The sequence below is a fragment of the Cavia porcellus genome, unplaced genomic scaffold, assembly GCF_034190915.1.
Source record: "Cavia porcellus strain 051 isolate PalLab524CR breed Dunkin Hartley unplaced genomic scaffold, mCavPor4.1 scaffold_4, whole genome shotgun sequence".
In the NCBI taxonomy this organism is placed as follows: domain Eukaryota; kingdom Metazoa; phylum Chordata; class Mammalia; order Rodentia; family Caviidae; genus Cavia; species Cavia porcellus.
This window is the reverse complement of record NW_026947487.1, coordinates 1,972,643-1,986,134: the sequence shown is the minus strand read 5'-3', so window position 1 is coordinate 1,986,134 and position 13,492 is coordinate 1,972,643.

Below are 13,492 nucleotides of genomic sequence, written 5' to 3'. Positions count from 1 at the left end.
AGACAGGGTTAGGGTTAGGGTTTGGATTGGTGTTAGGGCTAGTGTTAGTGTTAGGGTTAGAGTTAGGGTTAGTGTTAGGATTAAGGTTTGGCGTGAAGGTTTAGGATTAGGGTTAGGGTTAGGGTTAGGGTTAGTGTTAAAATGTTAGGGTTAGGGTTAGAGTTTAGGGTTAGTGTTAGCATTAGGGTTAGGGTTATAGTAACGGTTTGGGTTTTTGTTAGGTTTAGGGTTATAGGTTAGGCTTATGGTTAGGGTTAGGTTTAGGGTTAGTGTTGCGTTTACGGTTAGAGTTAATGGTAAGTGTTAGGGTTAGGATAAGGGTTAGGGTTAGTGTTAGGGTTTGGGTTAGGGTGAGGGTTAGGGTTAGCGGTATGGGTTAGGATTAGTGTTAGGGATTAGGTTTAGAGGTAGGTTTAGGTTTAGGGTTGAGTTTAGGCATAGGGATAGATTTAGGGATAGTGTTATGGTTAAAGTTACTGTTTAGTGTTATTGTTAGGGTTAGGGTTAGGTTTAGGATTAGGGTTGGAGGTTAGGGATAGATTTACGGTTAGGGTTAGTGTTTGGGTTCTGGTTCGAGTTTAGTGCTAGTGTTAGCGTTAGGGTTAGGCTTACGGTTACTGTTAAGTTTATGGTTAGAAGTTAGCGTTAAATTAGGGTTAGGATTAGGTATAGGGTTCTGGTTAGGATTAGGGTTAGGCTTAGAGATTAGTGTTAGTGTTAGGGTTAGGGTTGAAGGTACAGTTTAGATTTAGGTTCAGGATTAGAAGTTAGCTTTAGCGTTATGTTTAGGGTTAGGGTTAGGTTGAGTTTTACAGTTAGGGTTAGGGTAAAGTTTCGAAGTTAGGTTTGTGTTACTGTTAGGTTTAGGTTCAGGTTTAGGGTTAGGGTTAGAGGTTAGGGTTAGGTTTAGGTTTAGGGTTAGGGTTAGGGTTAGAGATTAGGGTTGAAGTTAGAGTTAGGGTCAAGGTTAGGGTTAAGTTTAGTGTAACATTTAGGCTTAGGGTTAGATTTAGGGTTAGTGTTAGGGTTAGTGTTAGATTTAGATTTTAGTGTTATGGTAATGGATAGGGTTAGGGTTACGCTTCGGTTTCAGGTTTGTGTTAGATTTAGGGCTGGCTTAGGGTTAAGGTGAGGATTAGAAGTTAATGTTTGTTGTAGTCTTAGGGTTAGGGTTAAGGTTAAGGTTAGGGTTAGGGTTAGGGTGAGTTTTAGGCTTAGGGGTTAGTTGTTAGGTCAATCATTAGGGTTAGGATTAGGGTTACGATTAGTTTTAGGGATATTGCTAATGTAGTAGTTAGTGTTAGGATTAGTTTTCGGTTGGGTTTATGGTTAGGGTTAGTTTTAGAGTTAGGGTTAGGGTTACGATTCGGTAAAGGATAAGGGTAGGATTAGGGTTAGTTGATAGGTTACGGTTAGGGTTGGGGTTAGTGTGAGGGTTAGGGATAGGGTTAGGGTTAGAGTTAGGTTTAGCGTTAGGGTTAGTGTTGGAGTTAGGGTTAGGGTTAGGGTTAGATTTAGGGTTAGGGTAAAGGTTAGGGTTAGGGTTAGTGTTAGATTTAGGGTTAGGTAAAGGTTAGGGTTAGGGTTAGGTTTAGGGTTAGGATTGGGATAAGGTTACTGTTAGTGTTAGAGTTATGGTTAGGATTAGGTTTTGAGGTTAGGGGTTAGGTTTAGGGCTAGCGTTAGGGTTAGTGTTAGAGTGTTAGGGTTAGGGTTAGGGTTAGGGTTTGAGGTTAGCATTAGGGCTAGGATTAGGCTATGGGTTATGGTTAGTGTTCGGGTTAGGTTTTAGGTTAGGGTTATGGTTAGCCTTTGGATTCTGGTGAGGGTTAGGGTTAGGGTTAGGGTTAGGGTTAGGGTTAGCCTTTGGATTTGGGTGAGGGTTAAGGGTTAGGGTTAGGGTAAGGGTTAGTGTTAGAGGTTACTGTGAGGGTTACAGATTGGGTTAGGGTTAGAATTTTGGTTTAGGGTTAGATTTAGTGTTAGGGTTAATTTTATGGATAAGGTTAGGGTTAGGTATTGTGTTAGCTTTAGAGTTCGTGTTTAGGGTTTCGGTTAGGGTTAGGGTTAGGGTTAGGGTTAGGGTTAGGAATAGGGGTTAAGGTTTGGCTTAGGTTAGGGTTAGGGGAAGGGTTAGGGTTAGGGTTATGGCTAGGGGTTGGTTATGGTTACAGTTTCACGTTAGATTTAGGGCTAGGGTTATGGTTAGGGTTAGGGTTAGGCTTATGGTTAGAGTTAGGATTACGGCTAGGGTTAGGGTTAGTGTTAGGGTTTGTGTTGGACAGGGTTACGGTTATGGTTAGGGTTAGGATTGGTATTAGTGTTAGGGTTAGGGTTAGGGTTAGGGTTAGGGTTAGAATTAGGGTTTGACGTTAGGGTTATGCTTTGAGCTAGCATTAGGGTTAGTGTTCGAGTGTTAAGGTTAGGGTTAGGGTTGTGGTTTGAGGTTAGCATTAGGGCTAGGATTAGTCTTAGGGTTATGGTTAATGTTCGGGTTAGGGTTTGGGTTAGGGTCATGGTTAGCCTTTGGATTCGGGTGAGGGTTAGTGTTAGAGTTTAGGCTTATGGTTAAGGTTAGGGTTGGAGTTAGGGTTGGAGTTAGAGTTTAGGGTTAGAGTTAGGGTTAGAGTAAGGGTTAGTGTTAGTGTGTTTTTGAGGGTTAGTGTTAGGATTAGGGTTAGGTTTTACAGTTAGTCTTAGGTTTAGCATTAGGGTTGTTTTTAGTGATAGGTTTAGGGTTAGGGATACTGTCAGGGTTAGGTTTTGCATTTAGTGTTAGGGTTAGGGTTTTGATTAGTGTTAGGATTAGGTTTAGAGTTTAGGATTAGGGTTAGAGTTTAGGGTTATGGTTAGGGTTAAGGTTCGGTTTAGGGTTATGGTTAGCATTAGATTTAGATTTAGGGTTACGGTTAGTGTTAGGGTTAGGTTTAGCGGTAGTGTTGAAGCTTAGGTTTAGCATTAGTGTTAGTGTTAGAAGTTAGCTTTAGTGTTATGGTTAGAGTTAGGGTTAGGTTGAGATTTAGGGTTAGGGTTAGGGTGAGTGTTAGAAAATAGGTTTGTGTTAGGGTTAGGGTTAGGGTTAGGGTTAGACAGGGTTAGGGTTATTGGTAGGGTTAGGGTTTGGATTGGTGTTAGGGATAGGGTTAGTATTAGGGTTACATTTAGGGTCAGTGTTAGGATTAGGGTTTGGCGTGAAGGTTTAGGATTAGGGTTAGCGTTAGTGTTAGGGTTAGGGATAAAAGGATAGGGTTATAGTTTAGGGTTAGTGTTAGCGTTAGGCTTAGGGTTATAGTTGTGGTTTGGGTTCTGGTTAAGTTTAGGGTTATAGGTTAGGCTTATGGTTAGGGTTAGGTTTAGGGTTATTGTTATGTTTAGGGTTAGAGTTAATGGTAAGTGTTAGGGTTAGGGTAAGGGTTATGGTTAGTGTTAGGGTTTGGTTTTGGGTGAGGTTTAGGTTCAGCGGTATGGGTTAGGGTTAGTGTTAGGGATTAGGTTTAGAGGTAGGTTTAGGTTTAGTGTTTGGTTTAGGCATAGGGATAAATTTAGGGATAGTGTTAAGGTTAAGGTTATGGTTTAGTGTTATTGTTAGGATTAGGGTTAGTGTTAGGGTTGGAGGTTAAGAATGGATTTAGGATTAGGGTTAGTGTTAGTGTTATGGTTCGAGTTTGGTGCTAGCGTTAGCGTTAGGGTTAGGTTTACTGTTAGGGTTAAGGTTATGGCTAGAAGTTAGCATTAAATTAAGTTTAGGATTAAGTGTAGGGTTCAGGTTAGGGTTAGGGTTCGGCTTAGAGGTTAGGGTTAGTGTTAGGGTTAGGGTTGAAGCTTAGGCTTAGATTTAGGTTCAGGGTTAGAAGTTAGCTTTAGTGTTATGTTTAGGGTTAGGGTTAAGTGGAGTTTTACGGTTAGGGTTAGGGTAAGGGTTAGAAGTTAGGTTTGTGTTACTGTTAGATTTAGTTTCAGGTTTAGGGTTAGGGTTAGAGGTTAGGGTTAGGGTTAGGTTTAGGGTTAGGGTTAGGGTTAGAGATTAGGGTTAAGGTTAGAGTTAGGGTCAGGGTTAGTGTTAAGTTTACTGTAACATTTAGGCTTACGGTTAGATTTAGGGTTAGTGCTAGGGTTAGGGTTAGATTGAGAGGTTAGTGTTATGGTTATGGTTATGGTTAGGGTTACGCTTAGGTTTCAGGTTAGTGTTAGATTTAGGGCTGTCTTAGGTTTAGGGTGAGGATTAGAAGTTAATTTTTGGTGTAGGCTTAGGGTTAGGGTTAAGTTTAAGATTAGGGTTAGGGTTAGGTTTAGGTTTAGGTTTAGGTGTTAGCTGTTAGGGAGATGATTAGGGTTAGTGTTAGGGTTACGATTAGTTTTAGGGATATTGTTAAGGTTGGAATTATTGTTAGGGTTAGTTTTGGTTTGGGTTTAGGGTTAGGGTTAGCTTTAGGATTAGGGTTAGGTTTAAGTTTTGGTATAGGGTAAGGGTTAGGAAAAGGGTTAGATGATAGGTTACAGTTAGGCTTAGGGTTAGGGTTAGTCTGAGGGTTGGGGGTAGGGTTAGTGTTGGGCTAGATTTCGGGTTAATGTTAGGGTTAGGGTAAAGTTTAGGTTTAGGGTCAGTGTTAATGTTAGGGTTCCGGTTAATGTTAGGGTTAGGGCTATGTTTACGGGTTAGGGATAGCGATAGGGTTAGTTTTAGGGTTAGTTTTAGTTTTAGAGTTAGGGTTAGAGTTAGCGTTAAGTTTAGGGTTAAGGTTATGGTTATGATTAGGGTTAGGGGTTAGGTGTTAGGGAAAGGTTAGTGTTAGGGTTAGGGTTAGCGTTAGGTTATGGTTAGGGTTAGAGTTAGGGTTTGAATTAGAGTTTTTCATTAGGGTTGTTGGTAGAGTTACGTTTAGTTTTAGGGTTAGAAATTAAGTTTAGCATTAGGGTTAAGTTTAGGATTAGGTTTAGCTTTAGAGTTAGGGTTAGGTTATGGCTTACCATTCGAATTTAAGTTTTGGTTAGCGTTAGGGTTAGGGTTAAGTTTAGGGTTAGGATTAAGTTTAGAGAGGGTTAGGGATAGGCTTATGGTAGAATTCGAGTTAGAGTTTAGGGTAGGTGTTAGCTTTAGGGTAAGGGTTAGGTGTAGGGTTAGTGTTACGATTAGGTTTAGGGTGAGGGTTAGCTTTATGGTTAAAGTTATGGGTTAGGGTTCAGTTTTGGGTAAGTGTTAGTGTTAGGGTTAGGGTTAGCGTTAGGTTCAGGGTTTATGGTCCCTGTAAGTGTTGGCTTAGTGTTAGGGTTAGAGGGTTTCATTTAGGGATAGAGTTAGGCTTAGCGTTAGGGTTAGGGTTAGGGTTACAGGTTAGGGTAAGAGTTAGTGTTAGAGGTTACTGTTAGGGTTATGGTTAGGGTTAGGGTTAGAATTTGGGTTTAGGGTTATGGTTAGGGTTAGGTTTAGTTTTAGGGTTAAGGTTAGTGTTAGGTATGTTGTTAGCGTTCGTGTTACTGTTTAGGGTTTCAGTTAGGTTTAGCGTTAGGGTTAGTTTTAGGTTTAGCGTTAAGGTGCGGGTTATGTTTAGGCTTAGGTTTAGGGGTTAGGGATAGGTTTAGGTTAGGCTTAGGGTTAGGGTTAGGGTTATGGTTGTGGCTAGAGGTCGGTTATCGTTAGAGGTTCACATTAGATTAAGGGCTACGGTTAGGGTTAGGGTTAGGGTTAGTTTTAGGTTTATGGTTAGAGTTAGGGTTATGGCTAGGGTTAGGGTTAGTGTTAGGGTTAGGGTTGGTCTGGGTTACGGTTATGGTAAGGGTTTGGATTGGGATTAGGGTTAGGGTTCGTGTTAGGGTTAGGGTTAGAATTAGGGTTTGACGTTAGGGTTAAGGTTAGGGCTAGCGTTAGGGTTAGTGTTCGAGTGTTAGGGTTAGGGTTAGGGTTGGGGTTTGAGGTTAGCATTAGGGCTAGGATTAGGCTTAGGGTTATGGTTAGTGTTTGGGTTAGGGTTAGGGTTAGGGTTACGGTTAGCCTTTGGATTCGGGTGATGGTTAGGGTTAGAGTTTAGGCGTATGGTTAAGGTTAGGGTTGGAGTTAGGGTTGGAGTTAGAGTTTAGGGTTAGTGTTAGGGTTAGAGTAAGTGTTAGTGTTAGTGTTATTGTGAGGGTTAGGGTTAGGATTAGGGTTAGGTTTTCAATTAGGCTTAGGTTTAGCATTAGGGTTGTTTTTAGTGATAGGTTTAGGGTTAGGGATAGTGTCAGGGTTAGGTTTTGGGTTTAGTGTTAGGGTTAGGGTTTTGATTAGTGTTAGGGTTAGGTTTAGAGTTTAGGATTAGGGTTAGAGTTTAGGGTTATGGTTAGGGTTAGGGTTCGGTTTAGGGTTATGGTTTGCATTAGAGTTAGAGTTAGTGTTACGGTTAGGGTTAGGGTTAGGTTTAGGGGTAGTGTTGAAGCTTAGGTTTAGCATTAGTGTTAGTGTTAGAAGTTAGCTTTAGTGTTATGGTTAGAGTTAGGGTTAGGTTGAGATTTAGGGTTAGGGTTAGGGTGAGTGTGAGAAAATATGTTAGTGTTAGGCTCAGGGTTAGGGTTAGGGTTAGACAGGGTTAGAGTTAGGGGTAGGGTTAGGGTTTGGATTGGTGTTAGGGATAGGTTTAGTATTAGGGTTAGAGTTAGGGTCATTGTTAGGATTAGGGTTTTGCGTGAAGGTTTAGGATTAGGGCGGGCGTTAGTGTTAGGGTTAGGGTTAAAAAGATAGGGTTATAGTTTAGGGTTAGTGTTATCGTTAGGGTTAGGCATATAGTTACGGGTTAGGTTCTTGTTAGGTTTTAGGTTATAGGTTAGGCTTATGGTTATGGTTAGGTGTAGGGTTAGTGTTATGTTTAGGCTTAGAGTTAATGGTAAGTGTTAGGGTTAGGGTAAGGGTTATGGTTAGTGTTAGGGTTTGGTTTTGGGTGAGGGTTATGTTCAGCGGTATGGGTTAGGGTTAGTGTTAGGTATTAGGTTAAGAGGTAGGTTTAGGTTTAAGGTTTGGTTTAGGCATAGGGATAAATTTAGGGATAGTGTTAGGGTTAATGTTAGGGTTTATTGTTATTGTTAGGATTAGGGTTAGTGTTAGGGTTGGAGGTTAGGAATGGATTTAGGGTTCGGGTTAGTGTTAGTGTTACGGTTCGAGTTTAGTCCTAGGGTTAGCATTAGGGTTAGGCTTACAGTTAGGGTTAAGGTTATGGCTAGAAGTTAGCTTTAAATTAGGTTTAGGATTAAGTGTAGGGTTCAGGTTTGGGTTAGGGGTAGGCTTAGAGTTTAGAGTTAGTGTTAGGGTTAGGGTTGAAGCTTAGGTTTAGATTTAGGTTCAGGGTTAGAAGTTAGCTTTAGTGTTATGTTTAGGGTTAGGGTTAGGTTGAATTTCACGGTTAGGGTTAGGGTAAGGGTTAGAAGTTAGGTTTGTGTTACTGTTACGTTTAGTTTCAGGTTTAGGGTTAGGGTTAGAGGTTAGGGTTAGGGTTAGGTTTAGGTTTAGGGTTAGGTTTAGAGATTAGAGTTAAGGTTAGAGTTAGGGTCAGGGTTAGTGTTAAGTTTACTGTAACATTTAGGCTTAGGGTTAGATTTAGGGTTAGTGTTAGTGTTAGGGTTAGATTGAGAGGTTAGTGTTATGGTTATTGTTAGGGTTAGGGTTACGCTTAGGTTTCAGGTTAGTGTTAGATTTAGGGCTGGCTTAGGTTTAAGGTAAGGATTAGAAGTTAATTTTTGGTGTAGGCTTAGGGTTAGGGTTAAGTTTAAGGTTAGGTTTAGGGTTAGGTTTAGGTTTAGGGTTAGGGTTTAGTTGTTAGGGAGATGATTAGGGTTAGGGTTAGGGTTATGATTAGTTTTAAGTATATTTTTAAGGTTGGAATTAGTGTTAGGGTTAGTTTTGGGTTGGGTTTAGGGTTACGGTTAGCTTTAGGATTAGGGTTAGGTTTACGTTTCGGTATAGGGTAAGGGTTAGGATTAGGATTTAGATGATAGGTTACGGTTAGGTTTAGGGTTATGGTTAGTCTGAGGGTTAGGGGTAGGGTTAGGGTTAGGGCTAGATTTAGGGTTAACGTTAGGGTTATGATAAAGTTTAGGGTTAGGGTCAGGGTTAATGTTAGGGTTCGGGTTAGTGTTAGGGTTAGGGTTATGTTTACGGCTTAGGGATAGGGATATGGTTAGTGTTAGGGTTAGTGTTAGTTTTAGAGTTAGGGTTAGAGTTAGCGTTAAGTTTAGGGTTAAGGTTATGGTTATGATTAGGGTTAGGGGTTAGGTGTTAGGGATAGTTTAGTGTTAGGTTTAGGGTTAGCGTTAGGTTATGGTTAGGGTTAGAGTTAGGGTTTGAATTAGGGTTTTTCAATAGGGTTGTGGTTAGTGTTAGGTATAGTTTTAGGGTTAGAAGTTAAGTTTAGCATTAGGGTTAAGTTTAGGCTTAGATTTAGCTTTAGGATTAGGGTTAGATTTAGGCTTACCATTCGAATTTAAGTTTTGGTTAGCGTTAGGTTTAGGGTTAAGTTTAGGGTTAGGATTAAGTTTAGAGAGGGTTAGGCTTAGGCTTATGGTAGAATTCGAGTTAGAGTTTAGGGTAGGTGTTAGCATTAGGGTAAGGGTTAGGTGTAGGGTTAGGGTTACGATTAGGTTTAGGGTAAGTATTAGCTTTATGGTTAAAGTTTTGGGTTAGGGTTCGGTTTTGGGTAAGTGTTAGTGTTAGGGTTAGGGTTAGCGTTAGGTTCAGGGTTTATGGTCCCTGTTAGTGTTGGCTTAGTGTTAGGGTTAGAGGGTTTCATTTAGGGATAGAGTTAGGCTTAGTGTTAGGGTTAGGGTTAGCGTTACAGGTTAGGGTAAGGGTTAGTGTTAGAGGTTACTGTTAGGGTTACGGTTAGGGTTAGGGTTAGAATTTGGGTTTAGGGTTAGGTTTAGGGTTAGGGTTAGTTTTAGGGTTAAGATTAGGGTTAGGTATGTTGTTAGCGTTCGTGTTAGTGTTTAGGGTTTCGGTTAGGTTTAGTGTTAGGTTTAGTTTTAGTTTTAGCGTTAAGGTGAGGGTTAGGGTTAGGCTTAGGGTTAGGGGTTAGTGATAGGTTTAGGTTAGGCTTAGGTTTAGGGTTAGGGTTATGGTTATGGCTAGGGTTCGGTTATTGTTAGAGGTTCACGTTAGATTAAGGTCTACGGTTAGGGTTAGGTTTAGGGTTAGGGTTAGGGTTATGGTTAGAGTTAGGGTTACGGCTAGGGTTAGGGTTAGTGTTAGGGTTAGGGTTGGACAGGGTTACGGTTATGGTTAGGGTTAGGATTGGGATTAGGGTTAGGTTTAGTGTTAGGGTTAGGTTTAGAATTAGGGTTTGACGTTAGGTTTAGGGTTAGGGCTAGCGTTAGGGTTAGTGTTCGAGTGTTAGGGTTAGGGTTAGGGTTGGTGTTTGAGGTTAGCATTAGGGCTAGGATTAGGCTTAGGGTTATGCTTAGTGTTTGGGCAAGGGTTAGGGTTAGGGTTATGGTTAGCCTTTGGATTTGGGTGAGGGTTAGGGTTAGAGTTTAGGCGTAGGGTTAAGGTGAGGGTTGGAGTTCGGGTTGGAGTTAGAGTTTAGCGTTAGTGTTAGGGTTAGAGTAAGGGTTATTGTTAGTGTTATTGTGAGGGTTAGGGTTAGGATTAGCATTAGGTTTTACAGTTAGACTTAGGTTTAGCATTAGGGTTGTTTTTAGTGATAGGTTTAGGGTTAGGGACAGTGTCAGGGTTAGGGTTAGGGTTAGGGTTAGGGTTAGAGTTAGGGTTAGGGTTTTGATTAGTGTTAGGGTTAGGTTTAGAGTTTAGGATTAGGGTTAGAGTTTAGGGTTATGGTTAGGTATAGGGTTCGGATTAGGGTTATTGTTAGCATTAGAGTTAGAGTTAGTGTTACGGTTAGGGTTAGGGTTAGGTTTAGGGGTAGTATTGAAGCTTAGGTTTAGCATTAGTGTTAGTGTTAGAAGTTAACTTTAGTGTTATGGTTAGAGTTAGGGTTAGGTTGAGATTTAGGGTTAGGGTTAGGGTGAGTGTTAGAAAATAGGTTTGTGTTAGGGTCAGTGTTAATGTTAGGGTTAGACAGGGTTAGGGTTAGGGGTAGGGTTATGGTTTGGATTGGTGTTAGGGATAGGTTTAGTATTAGGGTTAGAGTTAGAGTCAGCGTTAGGATTAGGGTTTGGCATGAAGGTTTAGGATTAGTGTTAGCGTTAGTGTTAGGGTTAGGGTTAAAAGGATAGTGTTAGAGTTTAGGGTTAGTGTTAGCGTTAGGGTAAGGGTTATGGTTACGGTTTGGGTTCTTGTTATGTTTAGAGTTATAGGTTAGGCTTATGTTTAGTGTTAGGTTTAAGGTTAGGGTTATGTTTAGGGTTAGAGTGAATGGTAAGTGTTAGGGTTAGGATAAGGGTTATGGTGAGTGTTAGGGTTTAGTTTTGGGTGAGGGTTAGGTTCAGCGGTATAGGTTAGGGTTAATGTTAGGGATTAGGTTTAGAGGTAGGTTTAGGTTTAGGGTTTGGTTTAGGCATAGGGATAAATTTATGAATAGTGTTAGGGTTAAGAATAGGGTTTAGTGTTATTGTTAGTGTTAGGGTTAGGGTTAGGGTTGGAGGTTAGGAATGGATTTAGTGTTAGGGTTAGTGTTAGGGTTACGGTTTGAGTTTAGTGCTAGGGTTAGTGTTAGGGTTAGGCTTACGGTTAGGGTTAAGGTTATTGTTAGAAGTTAGCATTAAATTAGGGTTAGGATTAAGTGTAAGGTTCAGGTTAGGGTTAGGGTTAGGCTTATAGGTTAGGGTTAGTGTTAGGGTTCGGGTTGAACCTTAGAGTTAGATTTAGGTTCAGGGTTAGAAGTTAGCTTTAGCGTTATGTTTAGGATTTGGGTTAGGTTGAGTTTTACAGTTAGTGTTAGGGTTAGGGTTAGAAGTTAGGTTTGTGTTACTTTTAGGTTTAGTTTCAGGTTTAGGGTTAGGGTTAGAGGTTAGGATTAGGGTTAGGTTTAGAATTAGGGTTAGGGTTAGAGATTAGGGTTAAGGTTACAGTTAGGGTCAGGGTTATGTTAAGTTTACTGTAACGTTTAGGCTTAGGGTTAAATTTAGGGTTAGTGTTAGTGTTAGGTTTAGATTGAGAGGTTAGTGTTATGGTTATGGTTAGGGTTAGGGTTACGCTTAGGTTTCAGGTTAGTGTTAGATTTATGGCCGGCTTAGGTTTAGGGTGAGGATTATAAGTTAATGTTTGGTGTAGGCTTAGGGTTAGGGTTAAGTTTAAGTTTAGGGTTAGGGTTAGGTTTAGGTTTAGATTTAGGGGTTAGTTGTTAGGGAGATGATTAGGGTTAGGGTTAGGGTTACGATTAGTTTTAGGGATATTGTTAAGGTTGGAGTTAGTGCTAGGGTTAGTTTTGTTTTGAGTTTAGGGTTAGGGTTAGCTTTAGGATTAGGGTTAGGGATACGTTTTGGTATAGGGTAAGGGTTAGGATTCGGGTTAGATGATAGGTTACGGTTAGGCTTAGGGTTAGGGATAGTCTGAGGGTTAGTGGTAGGGTTAAGGTTAGGGTTAGAGTTAGTGTTAGTGTTATGGCTAGATTTAGGGGTAACCTTAGTGTTAGGGTAAAGGTTAGGGTTAGGGTCAGTGTTAATATTAGGTTTCGGGTTAGTGATAGGGTTAGGGTTATGTTTACAGTTTAGGGATAGTGATAGGGTTAGTATTAGGGTTACTGTTAGTTTTAGAGTTAGGGTTAGAGTTAGCGTTAAGTTTAGGATTAAGGTTATGGTTATGATTAGGGTTTGGGGTTAGGTGTTAGGGATAGTTTAGTGTTAGGGTTAGGGTTAGCGGAAGGTTAAGGTTAGGGTTAGAGTGAGGGTTTGAATTAGGGTTTTTCATTAGTGTTGTGGTTAGAGTTAGGTTTAGGGTTAGGGTTAGAAGATAAGTTTAGCATTAGGGTTAAGTTTAGGCTTAGGTTTAGCTTTAGGGTTAGGGTTAGGTTTAGGCTTAACATTCGAATTTAAGTTTGGGTTAGCGTTAGTGTTAGGGTTAAGTTTAGGGTTAGCATTAAGTTTAGAGAGGGTTAGGGTTAGGCTTATGGTAGAATTCGAGTTAGAGTTTAGGGTAGGTGTTAGGTTTAGGGTAAGGGTTAGGTGTCGGGTTATGGGTAGGGTCAGGGTTAGAGTTATGGTTCGATTTATGGGTTAGGGTTCGGTTTTGGGTTAGGTTAGTGTTAGGGTTAGGTTTAGGGGTTATGGGTAGTGTTAGTGTTGGGTTAGTGTTAGAGTTAGAGGGTTTCATTTAGGGATAGAGTTAGGCTTAGTATTAGGGTTAGGGTTAGAGGTTACAATAAGGGTTAGTGTTAGAGGTTACTGTTAGCGTTACGGCTAGGTTTAGGGTTAGAACTTGGGCTTAGGGTTAGAGTTAGGGTTAGGGTTAGTTTTAGGGATAAGGATAGGGTTAGGTATGGTGTTAGCGTTAGTATTAGTGTTTAGGGTTTCGTTTAGGTTTAGGGTTAGTGTTAGTTTTAAGTTTAGCATTAAGGTGAGGGTTGGCGTTAGGGTTAGCGTTAGAGGTTAGTGTAAGGGTTAGGTTAGGGTTAGGGTTAGGCTTATGGCTAGGGGTCGGTTATGGTTAAAGGTTCACGTTAGATTTAGGGTTAGGCTTAGGGTTAGGGTTAGGGCAAGGGTTATGGTTAGAGTTAGGCTTACGGCTAGGGTTAGGGTTAGTGTTAGGGTTAGGGTTGCACAGGGTTATGGTTATGGTTAGGGTTAGGATTGGGATTAGGATTAGGGTTAGTGTTAGGGTAACGGTTAGGATTAGGGTTTGACATTAGGGGTTAGGTTTAAGGCTAGCGTTAGGGTTAGTGTTAGAGTGTTAAAGTTACGGGTAGAGTTGGGGTTTGAGGTTAGCATTAGGGCTAGGATTAGGCTTAGTTTTATGGTTAGTGTTCCGGTTAGGGTTAGGGTTAGGGTTATGGTTAGCCTTTTGATTCGGGTGAGGGTTAGGGTTAGAGGTTAGCCTTATGGTTAAGGTTAGGGTTGGAGTTAGGGTTGGAGTTAGAGTTTAGGGTTAGTATTAGGGTTAGAATAAGGGTTAGTGTTAGTTATAGAGTTAGGGTTAGGGTTAGGATTAGTGTTAGGGTTTACAGTTAGGCTTAAGTTTAGCATTAGGGTTGTTTTTAGTGATAGGTTTAGATTTAGGGATAGTGTCAGGGTTACGTTTTGGGTTTAGTGTTAGGGTTAGGGTTATGATTGTGTTTAGGTTATGTTTAGAGTTTAGGATTAGGGTTAGAGTTTAGCGTTATGTTTAAGGTTAGGGTTCGGTTTAGGGTTATGGTTAGCATTAGAGTTAGAGTTAGGGTTACGGTTAGGGTTAGGGTTATGTTTAGGGGTAGTGTTGAAGCTTAGGTTTAACGTTAGTGTTAGTGTTACAAGTTAGCTTTAGTCTTAAGTTTAGAGTTAGTGTTATATTGAGATTTAGAGATAGGGTTAGGGTGAGAGTTAGAAAATAGGTTTGTTATAGGGTCAGGGTTACTGTTAGCGTTAGACAGGGTTAGGGTTAGGG